Below are 11,458 nucleotides of genomic sequence, written 5' to 3' on the forward strand. Positions count from 1 at the left end.
TGCTGGAGCAGGCTCCTGGCAGGACCTGGGACCCCGTGGAGAGAGGAGCCCATGCTGGAGCAGGTTTGCTGGCAGGACTTGTGACCTTGTGGGGGACCCACGCTGGAGCAGTCTGTTCCTGAAGGACTGCACCCCGGGGAAGGGACCCACGTTGGAGCAGTTCATGAAGAACTGTCTCCCGTGGGAGGGACCCCACAGTGGAGCAGGGGAAGAGTGTGAGGAGTCCTCCCCCTGAGGAGGAAGGAGCGGCAGAGACAATGTGTGATGAACTGACTGCAACCCCCATTCCCCACCCCCCTGTACCGCTGAGGGGGAGGAGGTAGAGAATTTGGGAGTGAAGTTGAGCCTGGGAAGAAGGGAGGGGTAGCAGGAAGCTGTTTTAAGATTTGGTTTTATTTCTCAGTACGCTTCTCTGATTTGACTGGTAATAAATTAATTTCCGAGTTGAGTCTGTTTTGCCCGTGACGGTAATTGGTGAGTGATCTCTCCCTGTCCTTATCTTGACCCACAAGCCTTTTGTTATATTTTCCCTCCCCTGTCCAGCTGAGGAGGGGAGTGATAGAGTGGCTTCCTGCATCCAGCCAGGGTCAACCCACCACAATCCATCATGCCATCTTAAGAGCCAAATAGTCGAGGCAGCTGGAGGCACGCTTGCAGTACAGAAGTGAGCTGGGTAAGACATGGGCTGATGGCCTGGGAGGGATCTGAAGCAATGCAGCCAGTGTGTTTGGGGAAGGTGGCGAACAGAAGACTCTGGGGCCAAGGATGTAGGAGTGTTACCTTGGGGCTTTTATGGTGAAGTTTCAGGTGGAAGTCAGCAAGGCTGGATTTAGTTCAGCAAAACTCCATGGGGAGCAAAGGAAACCAAGTCTTACATTTCTTTCTGCTAGAGGGAAAAATGAAGACTGCTTTTTATTATCTCAAGGCAAGATGACTGTGAACGGCAAATACAGTTTTGTACTAGAAGTAACTCTCACATCTTTTCTTTTCTTTTTTTTTTTTAATTTTCCAATATTAGAGTCTGATGGCTGAGAGAAACTTTGGCAGTAAAATATTCCAACACAAGGGAGAAATCTTGCTTATTTATTTCCTTACTCTGAGATGAAATGTATTTGGAAAAATTTAGCACTACCAAGTTCCTTAAAAGTCTTACGATGATGACCTCTTGAAGAGAGTGAACATTTGAGCAATGCTTAATGCGTACATGGGGGCATTAAAACCATTTTGTTTTACTGATTTTGGATGGGCACAGGTGTGTTGAGGAAAGAAAGGCTGTTACTAGCCTCTGAGCCTCACAGACCACTTAACTGCCTGCAGGCATACCAATTAAGTGGAATTATCATCCCAGTTAACCATTGTCCCTTGCCAGTCAAAACTCATTTGGTTTAATTCAGCTCCCTAGGAAATGTCCCAATTAACCAGATTTCGTAATTAACTGCGTCCTGATTAAGTGAAGTGTACTAGTACAGCCTGCATTAATAAAGGAGCATATTCTTCTTGTTGCTTAAATCATTTTCCAAAATTTTGGTTTACAGGTGATGGTCTCAGAAAATGAATGTCGCCATTTGGGTTTTTGTTCTAGTAGCTACAGACTTAAAAGTCGGTTGGGCCACTGACATGAGTAATTTCAGCAGGACTTGCCAAGAAAGTGTTATCTGTAAACAAAGGCAGCAGAGGTGTTTGTATGTGCTGTTCTAGGCTGAAGATTTCATTCAGGTGGGATGCAGCCATGAGGTTAGTACTTCGGTTGGTGAATCATTGCTTCTTGATCTCAAGAGATCTTTGCAGACTCAAGTGAGCTGACATACGGGCCAGATTTTTTTAATATATTCAGACACAGAATTAGGCACAGAATGTATCTGAAAAAGTGTAGTCTCTGCCACATGAAACACATTCAGACTATGCTCAGCGCTTAGTCATTGTGCTGTTTGCTTCAAGGTACGGTTTAGTTTGTTGACAGAGGACTTCTCAGATACTCCCTGGGTCTGTGACCTGTGAATAAACATGAAGCTGAGTTGCCTCCCGGTAACGTGTGACCATGATACTTCACATCACATAAATGAAACAAGACAATAGAAGTCGTCGGAAGGTGGGGGAGCACTTGAAGAAATTAAGAGCCTAAGATATCTCATTCATTTGATTAGATTATATTGTGAGTAGAGTGTATTGCCTTTGTAATGTTATGTAGCTGAGTCTACTAATTATAATGTTATAATGTTTTTCATCCAAGAATCTCAAATCTTGACTACACAGGAACATTTAGGGAAGGAGATAGAGGTGAATCAACTACAGGTATAGAGCGAAGTTCCTCTATGGATTTCTTCTAAATCGGGAATGAAAGAGCTGAATACAATTCTGCACGCAGACATTTTCTGTGCCTTGTCATGACTTCTTAATTGATTTGCCTGAACTTTCCTGTACTTCTTCGTCAAAAAACCCCGAGACCCTTTCTGAAGCCTTGTATGACTGCAGTTACCCTCACTGATTTGCTCGACATGGGCTTAAAATCAAGCAAACTTGGCCTTCAATTCTGAACAGGTGATCGCAGGCTGGGGGGAATTCATCACTGTCCCTGTTTTGGCAGAGGTATGACCTAAATCTGCCAGCACGTGATAAATATGCGTGGACGGAGCTTTTCAGCAATACAGAGGTTTTCATAGTGACTATTTATAATCCCATATGTCATTCGTCATTCACAAAAAACAGGTTTCCAAAATAGTCTCAGGACCTAGCACATAAACCCACAACCACTTTCATTCTCAGATGGGTGTGATGGGTACCAGGAGGCCTCGGCTGGTAGAAAGGAGTTCTTCTGGATGTCTGGGGGAGCTCTGCTACTTTCAGCAACTTTAAATGTTCCACTTTTTGAATGAACATTTTTTTAGCATTTTCTTTTATGGCAGTCTGACCATGACCAAGATGAGTCAAGTCAGCACGAGGAGCCCCATATACAAGAATTAAGCCCCGCACTAACCCAAGAAAAGACAACCTATCAATCCTGAAATATTAAAAGTGTAGCATACAGCAGAGGGACATTATTGTGCAAAAATGATAACCAAAACAATTCGGGATGTAAGCAGGCTCACAAAAAAGATAAAAGCCTGTTTTATCTTTTCTGGGTGGCTTAGGTATCTCTATTTATGTTTTAATCAGATAAAAGCGGTAGTGAAAGAGGAAAGAAAATGTCAGTGGCTTGATTGCTTTCACAGTTTTTACTGTGGGAGATATTAAAAACATTAACAATAGATAGTATCATAAGAGGTTTCTGATAACTTATAATTCTCTACAGCCAGCTGGGAATGAAAAAGCTTGAAAATGTTTCCCATGTGAAAAATTTCTCTGTCACAATGAAATTTTCATTTTCTGCCTTTTATGCTGTGACTTTTCTCTCAGACCCACTTGGGATGTATTGAGCAAGGCAATATTAAAAAAACAATAATTCTCTAGAGTAGTCCTTCAGCACTGTCACATAATTTGAAAACAGCTGAACCGCACTCTTGTCACTCTCTTCAAGCTGAGATGAAATATTTTCATTCATGTTTGTTCTTGAGGCTTCCCAGCTCTCAAGATTTGCTTAAATTTTTAAGTTCCTCAAACCCTAGATAACATGCAAAATCCAAATTGGAAATCAGCACACTTTGATTAAGGATTCTGGATTGTATGTGTATCATCCTGAGAAGTGAGGGATCAACATTCAACTGATATTTACCTTTTTATTTTTTGAAGATTGATGAAGCAAAATAGGATTTCCTTAATTTTCTCTTGGTTGCATGTGTTGTATAGTTATATTGATGATAATGATTGAAGGTGTGAATACCAAAAGATAAAATTACCAAAGCCAGAATTTCAGGAATTAACCTGCCTAAGATTAGCCAGGTACCTATATCCTTATGGATGTAGTATCTGCAAGCAAACTGTGCAAGGCAATTTGAAATGCAAGTGTTTCTTTTAGCTATATGCACATAATTTATCACTGAAAAGGAAAAAAAAACCTTTCATTTTTTTGATTATGTTTTTTGTGTTCAGGGCCACTACAAATTTAACTACTGTTTGTACAGGAAAAGTGTAGAAACGTGGTATTTTGCAATTTTTTCTTTCTTCTCACTGCTATATCAGTTGTTAGAGCACATCAGTGTTCTAAAGTCCTGCCTCTTCCAACCATTCTAGATGCCAAGTTCTGTACTAATTGCAAAAACTCAAGGGAAATAGCAGAAAAGTCTTTGAAGGATAAAACGTAATGGTTGAAATGGAAAGTTCTGAAGGCATGATAGAGGAGTACCAGTGCTCTAGAAGGAAAGCCTCACAGAAACCTGGAGTTTTTCCTGATTTTAATTACTTTGAATTTTTTTGTTTGAGTAATACCATTAATAGGAAAACACTCAGCACGAAAACTAACATGCTAATTATAATGTTGTGGGATTTAGAGATGGAAGAGAGTAATGCAGGTAATCTATATCTCCCTGCCAATGCTGACTTGTTCTTGTGAAAACAATCTGCATGCCTTGTAAAAGGACCATTAAAAACATATACAGAAAAATCAAAATTAGAGACATTAAATTTGTTGTATTGTTTTTGGCTGTAGCTTGTGAAAATGTTGTTGCATTTAAGTAACAAAAGAAATTAAAGTTAAAAAATATTGCTATGTTCCGTTACGAGCAGTACTGTTTTGAATTTTCATCAGCATCCTGAAAGAAATAAGCCAGTCTGGATTTCAGCAAAGAGTTATTAACAACAACTCCAAAATGTAGCAATTGTTTATGGTCTTATCCCATTTTTAATCTGCTGATACCACATGCTTCTGCATGTTCCTGTGAAAACAAGTTCTAGAAATTCCCTACCTGTTGTGTAAAATATTTTCTTTCACCTGTTTAAACCTCGCTCCTGCTAGCTCAGTGGACTGCCCTCTGCGACTTCCGTTGGGGGAGGTGGGCAGGGGGAGGAGAGAGATTTGGTGTATTACAGTTCCTTACTCAGTTTATCCATGGTCAAATTATTTCATTATTTTGTAAACCTCAGTCTTATCCCCTTCAATATTTACCGTGTCCAGTTCTGGGCTCCCCAGCACAAGAGAGAGATGGACATACTGGAGAGAGACCAGCAAAGGGTCATGATGATGACTGAGGGACTGGAGCATCTCTCATATGAATAGGTGCTGACAGAGCTGGGACTGTTCAGCCTGGAGAAGAGAAAGCTCAGGGGGATCTCATCAATGCATATAAATACCTGAAGGGATGGTGCAAAGAAGACAGAGCCAGGCTCTTTTCAGTGGTGCCCGGTGACAGGACCAGAGGCAATGGGCACAAACTGAAACATGGGAGGTTCCCTCTGAAATTAAGGAAACACTTTTTCACTGTGAGGGTGAATGAGCACTGGCACAGGTTGCCCAGAGAGGTTATGGAGTCTCCATTCCTGGAGATATTCAAAAGCTATCTAGACACAGTCCTGGGCAACTGGCTCTAGATGGTCCTGCTTAGCAGGGGGGTTGGACCAGATGACCTCTGGAGGTCTCTTCCATCCTCAACCATTCTGTGATTCTGTGACCATTCACTTCTCTAAACAGAAGAGTCCAGGTGTCTGAAGTCTTACCTCATAAGATAGCTGCTCCATCCCCTGGTTCATTTTAGTTACCTTCCTTTGTACCATCTCTCAGTTACATCCTCCATTATATAGTTATCCATCCTCCATGCAACTCCATTACATCCATCCTGAGATGGGCAGACCAGAATTTCACTTGGTACACAGGATTTTACATGAGTAAAATCAACTGTCTTTTTCTCAGTACCCTTTTTGATGATTTCTGAAGCTTTTCTGGCTTTTTAACTGTCACTTCATATTGAGCTGTTTGGGATTAGGGTCGGTGTTTTCACTCCTGTGGAGCACTTAATCTGAGATACTTTTAATCTCATTGACCAGAGAATCCAACATTAAGTGTTTTGAGAAAACTGTTCATCGTAGCAAGGGTCTCATTGACTTTGATTGCAGTTCTGGTTGCTGCATGACATTAAGTCAAGTTCTGGGAATCTCAGTTTAGAAACTGAAACCCCTAAGAATAAGACTTGGCATAGCTGACTTGCCCAGTCCAGCTGATCTGTCTATCCCATGCTCTCCTTTCTCATTCACTGTATAGTTTCTAACATTTGTAGCTGATAAAACAACGGTTCTACAAGCAATGTTTTTCAGTACACAATGTACCCTGAGCACTATTAAATCCGTGCAGTTGACTGACAAGGGCTCTTGTTGAAAAAGCCATTCTTCCACCCTGTCTATGGACATATTAAAATTAATATAAAGCATATATTTTATTTTATTATCTATAAATTCATGTAGAAATTAAATAAAACAGCTAGTTAATTAATATAGAATTTTTGTCTGCAGATTTTCCAGAATGCACTAGCAGCCTATTTTTACTTTTGTGATTATATATTGTATTTTATTGAATATATATTAATATTTGTTTTAGCAATTGTAGACTCCTGTAAAATTCTTATATCTACCATTTAAGAGTACAAAGAACATACAGAAGTCACCCCATACTTTTTTATTTACGATGTCAAAACATTGCTGGCAGCTGTGAAATCCCTTGGGGAGAACTGAATCAAGTAATTGTAAGAATGAACTGTAGGGGTATGCAGTTCTTTGTGCCAGTGAGTAACTGTTCTCCACCCTTTATTCTCTAGTAATTCTTAAATAAATTTTAAATCATTGAACATATCCATAGTTATTAAACTATTTAGAGAAAATTAAAGCAAATCAAACATCTCTTCTCAGTTTAGTATGAGTAATATTAATTCATGCTTGTATTCTGTAAACCTGTCATGTCTGGAGGCCTTCACCTCCAGTTGCTTGTAGAGAAGCTATGAGTGTTGCATAGTAGTCCAAAAATAGAGATAGGTATTTCATTATTCTACTTGCTATATTTCAAGCTTAGGGAAACTGGAAATATTCCCCGAACAAAGAGAAAAGGAAGCTCTAACAGGAGTCTGGAGTGTTGATAGGGTGGCCCTTCCACTCTGGGCTCATTGTTGAATGTAAATATATAAAAAGTCCTGAAAGCATAAGGCAGAGTACAGGAATTATCTTTTCAAAGTAATTTTAATAAATTCTAACTGACAAGGAGAAGAATTAACTTTTAGCTAATGTTACTACTTTAATACTGAGGTTAAAACGCATATCCAGAGAGTGGTCCTCAGTTTAGGGGATATTAAATTCTTACCTGCAGGTTGTATTAGTGCAACAGATAGAGTGGGATGTGTCTTCTCTCCTCCACGCTGTTCTGTTCATCTCCTAGTGTATGCTTTGACCATTAACATACGCTCCTGGGAAATGACAAAATGTGGTTCTGAACTCCATCAAGCAAAGCTGATCCCAGACTCCCAGAGCAGAAGCTCCAACAGGGAAGCTGTTTCTTCATGTGCAGTATTCTCTCTTGCTGCTTTTTGCAGTTTAAAGAGAGCAACACCAACAGGTGCGTTTTGTGTGACACCTGATGCTGTAAACGTGTATTGAGTGTGTTCTGATATATACTAGACAGAGCCTCTCAAGGCACTGCAATTAAGGGAGACCTGGTGTTCAGAAATCAAGCTGAAGAGCTCATACCATTTAAGCCTGCGCCGGTTGTGAATGGTTGCCAGCACAAAAGTCTGTGCTCTGGTGAACTTTGGGACAAAAGTATTGGGAACACATGAAGTTTTGTTGTCTTCAAGATCAGATAAATCTGAGCAGGAAAAAGTTCAGGATTGTAGTTACAACTTTAGAGCTAACTCTGCCTTACTCTCAATTTTGGTGTCTATGGCTTTCAGTATTCAAGAACGCTGAATAAGAAAAAGGCAGACTTGATCTTACATGTAGAAAACTCTTGTTTTATCATCCACAATTTATAAAGAGAAGGCAGACATTGTTATATGCAAGTGTAGGTAACAACTTTACTATTAAATTTTCCAGTTTCACAAAGAAACTGTTTTGATCAATATTTTAATTTCACTTGGGCAGGATGGGGAAGAGATCTCAGCAGATGGTTGTCATAAACTCTATACCTCATTTTGGAATTAGTGTACAAAGCTATCCAGCTTGGCACTAACTACACAGCATAATCTTCATGCATGTTCGTGCCAAAATAAATCTGGCATGGAGAATATTTTTTCTAATTATTTTTAGATTTTATTAACCAACATCAGACCTGCTTAACCTATGGTTGCTCTACCCATAAATCTGTATGTTTCATAGTTTTATGAGAAAAAAACCAGTCAGTAATCATACAGCAGTGACCTAAATCACTAATTGTTAGCATTATTGGGTAACTTAATTAGAATGATCAGTAAGTTTTCTTGCTACTGTAACAGCTATTGCCTGATGGTGAGTCTGAGTGAAATGGTTGTGCCTAAATTACAAGTAAGCTTTTTGAGAAGAGAGACGTTTAGAAGACATACTAATACTCATAAGGAGAAAGTTGTCACTGTTAAGATTATTTAAATAAAACTCTTCTTATTTTTGTAACATTTTTTATTTTTTTAATGGGGGAACAATTCCTCAGTGTACATTTGTGAAGGGAAGAAAGGTAGTATCATCAGGAGAAATTCTTCCCCATCCTTTGTCCACCTCATCCATTGACTCAGTATACATAGTATCCTAACAAGTATTTTCATTTCATCCTAACTCTGGAATAAAATTTAAAAACCACAACCCACTATGCAAATGGAGGCCATCCCCTATAGGGCAGTCTGAAAGCATATTGGCCCCAGAAGTTTCTGAAATTCCGTTTGTGCTTGTGTAATTAGTACATTCCAAAGCTAACAACACGTTATCTTCAGAAGTACCTCTGAAGTAAGGATAAAAAATACCTCTGGCAGATACTAGATACCTCTGAAAGAGATTAGGTAGTTATAGAAAAAGAATGAACATCAACAAAGGCTGGGAGCTTTTTGCTTACTGTGTCTTATCTGTGAACAAAGATTTTTCACATGAGAAAAATAGTATGGATAACATTTCAATATCAAAGACTGATGATAAAAGTAATAAATAGAATCTCAACAGAGAAATTTGGATGCCTGTGTTTTAGGCCTTAAAAGACAAAGACCATTGACAAGCTTTTCAACAACATAATGGAATCTAAACAGGTGGAGTTGAGTCCTCTGAATGCCCTAGCACAAACTCTTGTCTTCTTTTCCATAGTTCATTACAGACAGCTAATGAGCAGCAAAGGTAAACACTTTCCTTCTTTGCATACTGGGACACAGGCACCCCGTGGCAAGAGCTGTGTGGCAGCAGTCCCACCACCACCGAACCCTCACTGCCAGAAGAGGAGGGGACGCCCGGGGGGTTCTTCTACCACCAGCTGATACCCATTCTGCTATTAGAAACTCCTCCTAGATTTTGGTGTTTAATAGTGTGTATCCTCATCTTTGGCCTCTGACTGGTGTGGCTTAATATAGGAAGTTGGTGTCTTCATGGAAGTGTGACTAATAATGCTATCAAACCTGAATTTGTTTCGTCATTTATTGTGTCTTACAGAGAGATAACTGGAACCATTTGTCTAGGATATGCCATTAAAAATGAGAACCCTACTTTGAATTTGTCGCTTGAACTCAGCTTTGTAACTCAGTCATTCTCTCTTTGGAATCATTCAAAATATCTGATGTAACAAATTTGGATCCAAATGTCTCAATGCTTTTTTCCCAATTGTTCATTTCTTTAACAAATGGCTAACGTAACTTTGTTTAAAAAGAAAACAGAACTGTAGAAAAGAGGATGGCCATTTCTTCATGAAAAATGATTTTTCATGTCTGCACTTTCGATATTAGATATGCTTTTTTTCCTATTCTTGAAAAAGAAAGTTTGGTATGCTCATCTTTGTGATACACGTGACTGATGTGTGATGTGTGAGTCAGGCCACAGAATTCAGCAATGTGAAAACTAGGAGAGTTTCCCTATAAAGCCCGAGTCTGGAAACACAGGTTGGCTTTAAGACCTACTGATGGGATAATAGGAACCAGGGAGTAAAAGTCCAAGAGAGCAAGCGGTGCTTGCTATATTCCATTGGATCCAAATTAAACTTTATGTGCTTTGTAAACTGATATTTTAACTGATATGATTGAATGAATAAGAGGAAAAATGTGCCCTTTATGATTATTATCTTTTTATTCAGGGCCAGGGGAAATTAATTTATAAATAATGTACCTGCCCTTTACACTGTTATTCACATTTGTGAAAGCTCCACTGGCTGGGGGGGGATTATGCTAATGATAGCTTTGACCCAATGGTCAGTGCAGTCTGCAATTATAATGATAGCTTTGACCCAATGGTCAGTGCAGGAAGTCTGATGCTTAAACTATGCTTCTGCGAGTGGTTTCCTCTATCTGTTTCCAGCCTTTTAATAATTACTTTTGTAAGTAGGCTAAAAAAGCAAAAAAAAAAAAGGCTAATGTGATAATTAGTAGAAATAAAATAATGTATTTTGCATAGTGATTTGTACATATGTTTCAACTTCTCCATATTTTGCATTTTGCTTATGCAGGGGGGAAACTAAAAAGTGCATAGTTTATCTCTTTCTTTGGGAATGGACAGGACAGATAGTTTGGATGAGGGCAAGAGTGGGACAGTCACACAGGGGTTCTGCATCACATGACTAGGAATGTTTGATGGTGATGTTGTTTTAACCCTTTTAGTGCTGATGACTAAATATGTTCCTCATAAAGAAAAATCAAATCAGCTCCCCATGAACTTTTAGGTGTGTTCCCAGATGCCCATGAACTTGTAGTCAAGCACTGGGGAAGGGTAAGAATTCCCGCTTTTCATTCACTGTATAACCTTATGGAAGATATTTAACATTGAGGCAACTTGATACCTAATTAGGAAAATGAGCATAATCATACTTAATTACTGTGCCTATTTCATAGGGGAGTATGAAGATAAATTAGGTATAAGAGCTTGAAATATAAAAAGCTTTGTAAGTGGATAATATGATCCACTTGTTCAGACTACTGACCTCAATTTATAATGAAGAAGCTGCAACAAATAAGTGTATGAGAAAGATTTGTGTTAACTAATGATTTTTCTGCTATAATGGGACTTAACATATCTACATGAGAGCCTTCTCAAATTGTGAGAAAAGAATCTGTGGCAACAACTCAGAAAATTGCATCAAAAGAGAAAAAAAAGCAAGAAATGAAAATCACATGAAATTCCTTTCTTTGTAATGACGTACAATTCTGTTGTCAGTCTTACATAAATAGTTTTCAACATCAAGGACAGGGATGACTGTTGACCATAATATTTGTGTCTGAGATAGTAGAATAAGCAATGCCTCTTGAAATGTTGCATCATTTAGCAATACGCTAGAATATATTGTCCTGGTTTTGGCTGGGATAGAGTTAATTTCCTTCCTAGTAGCTGGTACAGTGCTGTGTTTTGGATTTAGGATGAGAACAAAGTTGATAACACACTGATGTTTTAGTTGTTGCTA

The 11,458-nt window shown here is 38.9% G+C and overlaps 1 protein-coding gene and 1 long non-coding RNA gene across 2 annotated transcripts in view; one reads left to right on the forward strand and one right to left on the reverse strand.

Moving 5' to 3' along the window:
- LOC103899285 overlaps positions 1-7,422 on the reverse strand; it is a 12,340-nt gene extending 4,918 nt beyond the window's left edge. Inside the window, exon 1 of the long non-coding RNA XR_657600.2 lies at positions 7,214-7,422. This is a non-coding gene — a long non-coding RNA (uncharacterized LOC103899285). The remainder of the gene's footprint in view (positions 1-7,213) is intronic.
- Positions 1-11,458, forward strand: part of KHDRBS2 (KH RNA binding domain containing, signal transduction associated 2) — a 312,654-nt gene that overhangs the window by 150,485 nt on the left and 150,711 nt on the right. The window lies entirely within an intron of this gene.

This window comes from Aptenodytes forsteri, unplaced genomic scaffold (genome assembly GCF_000699145.1).
Source record: "Aptenodytes forsteri isolate BGI_AS27 unplaced genomic scaffold, ASM69914v1 Scaffold115, whole genome shotgun sequence".
Taxonomy (NCBI): domain Eukaryota; kingdom Metazoa; phylum Chordata; class Aves; order Sphenisciformes; family Spheniscidae; genus Aptenodytes; species Aptenodytes forsteri.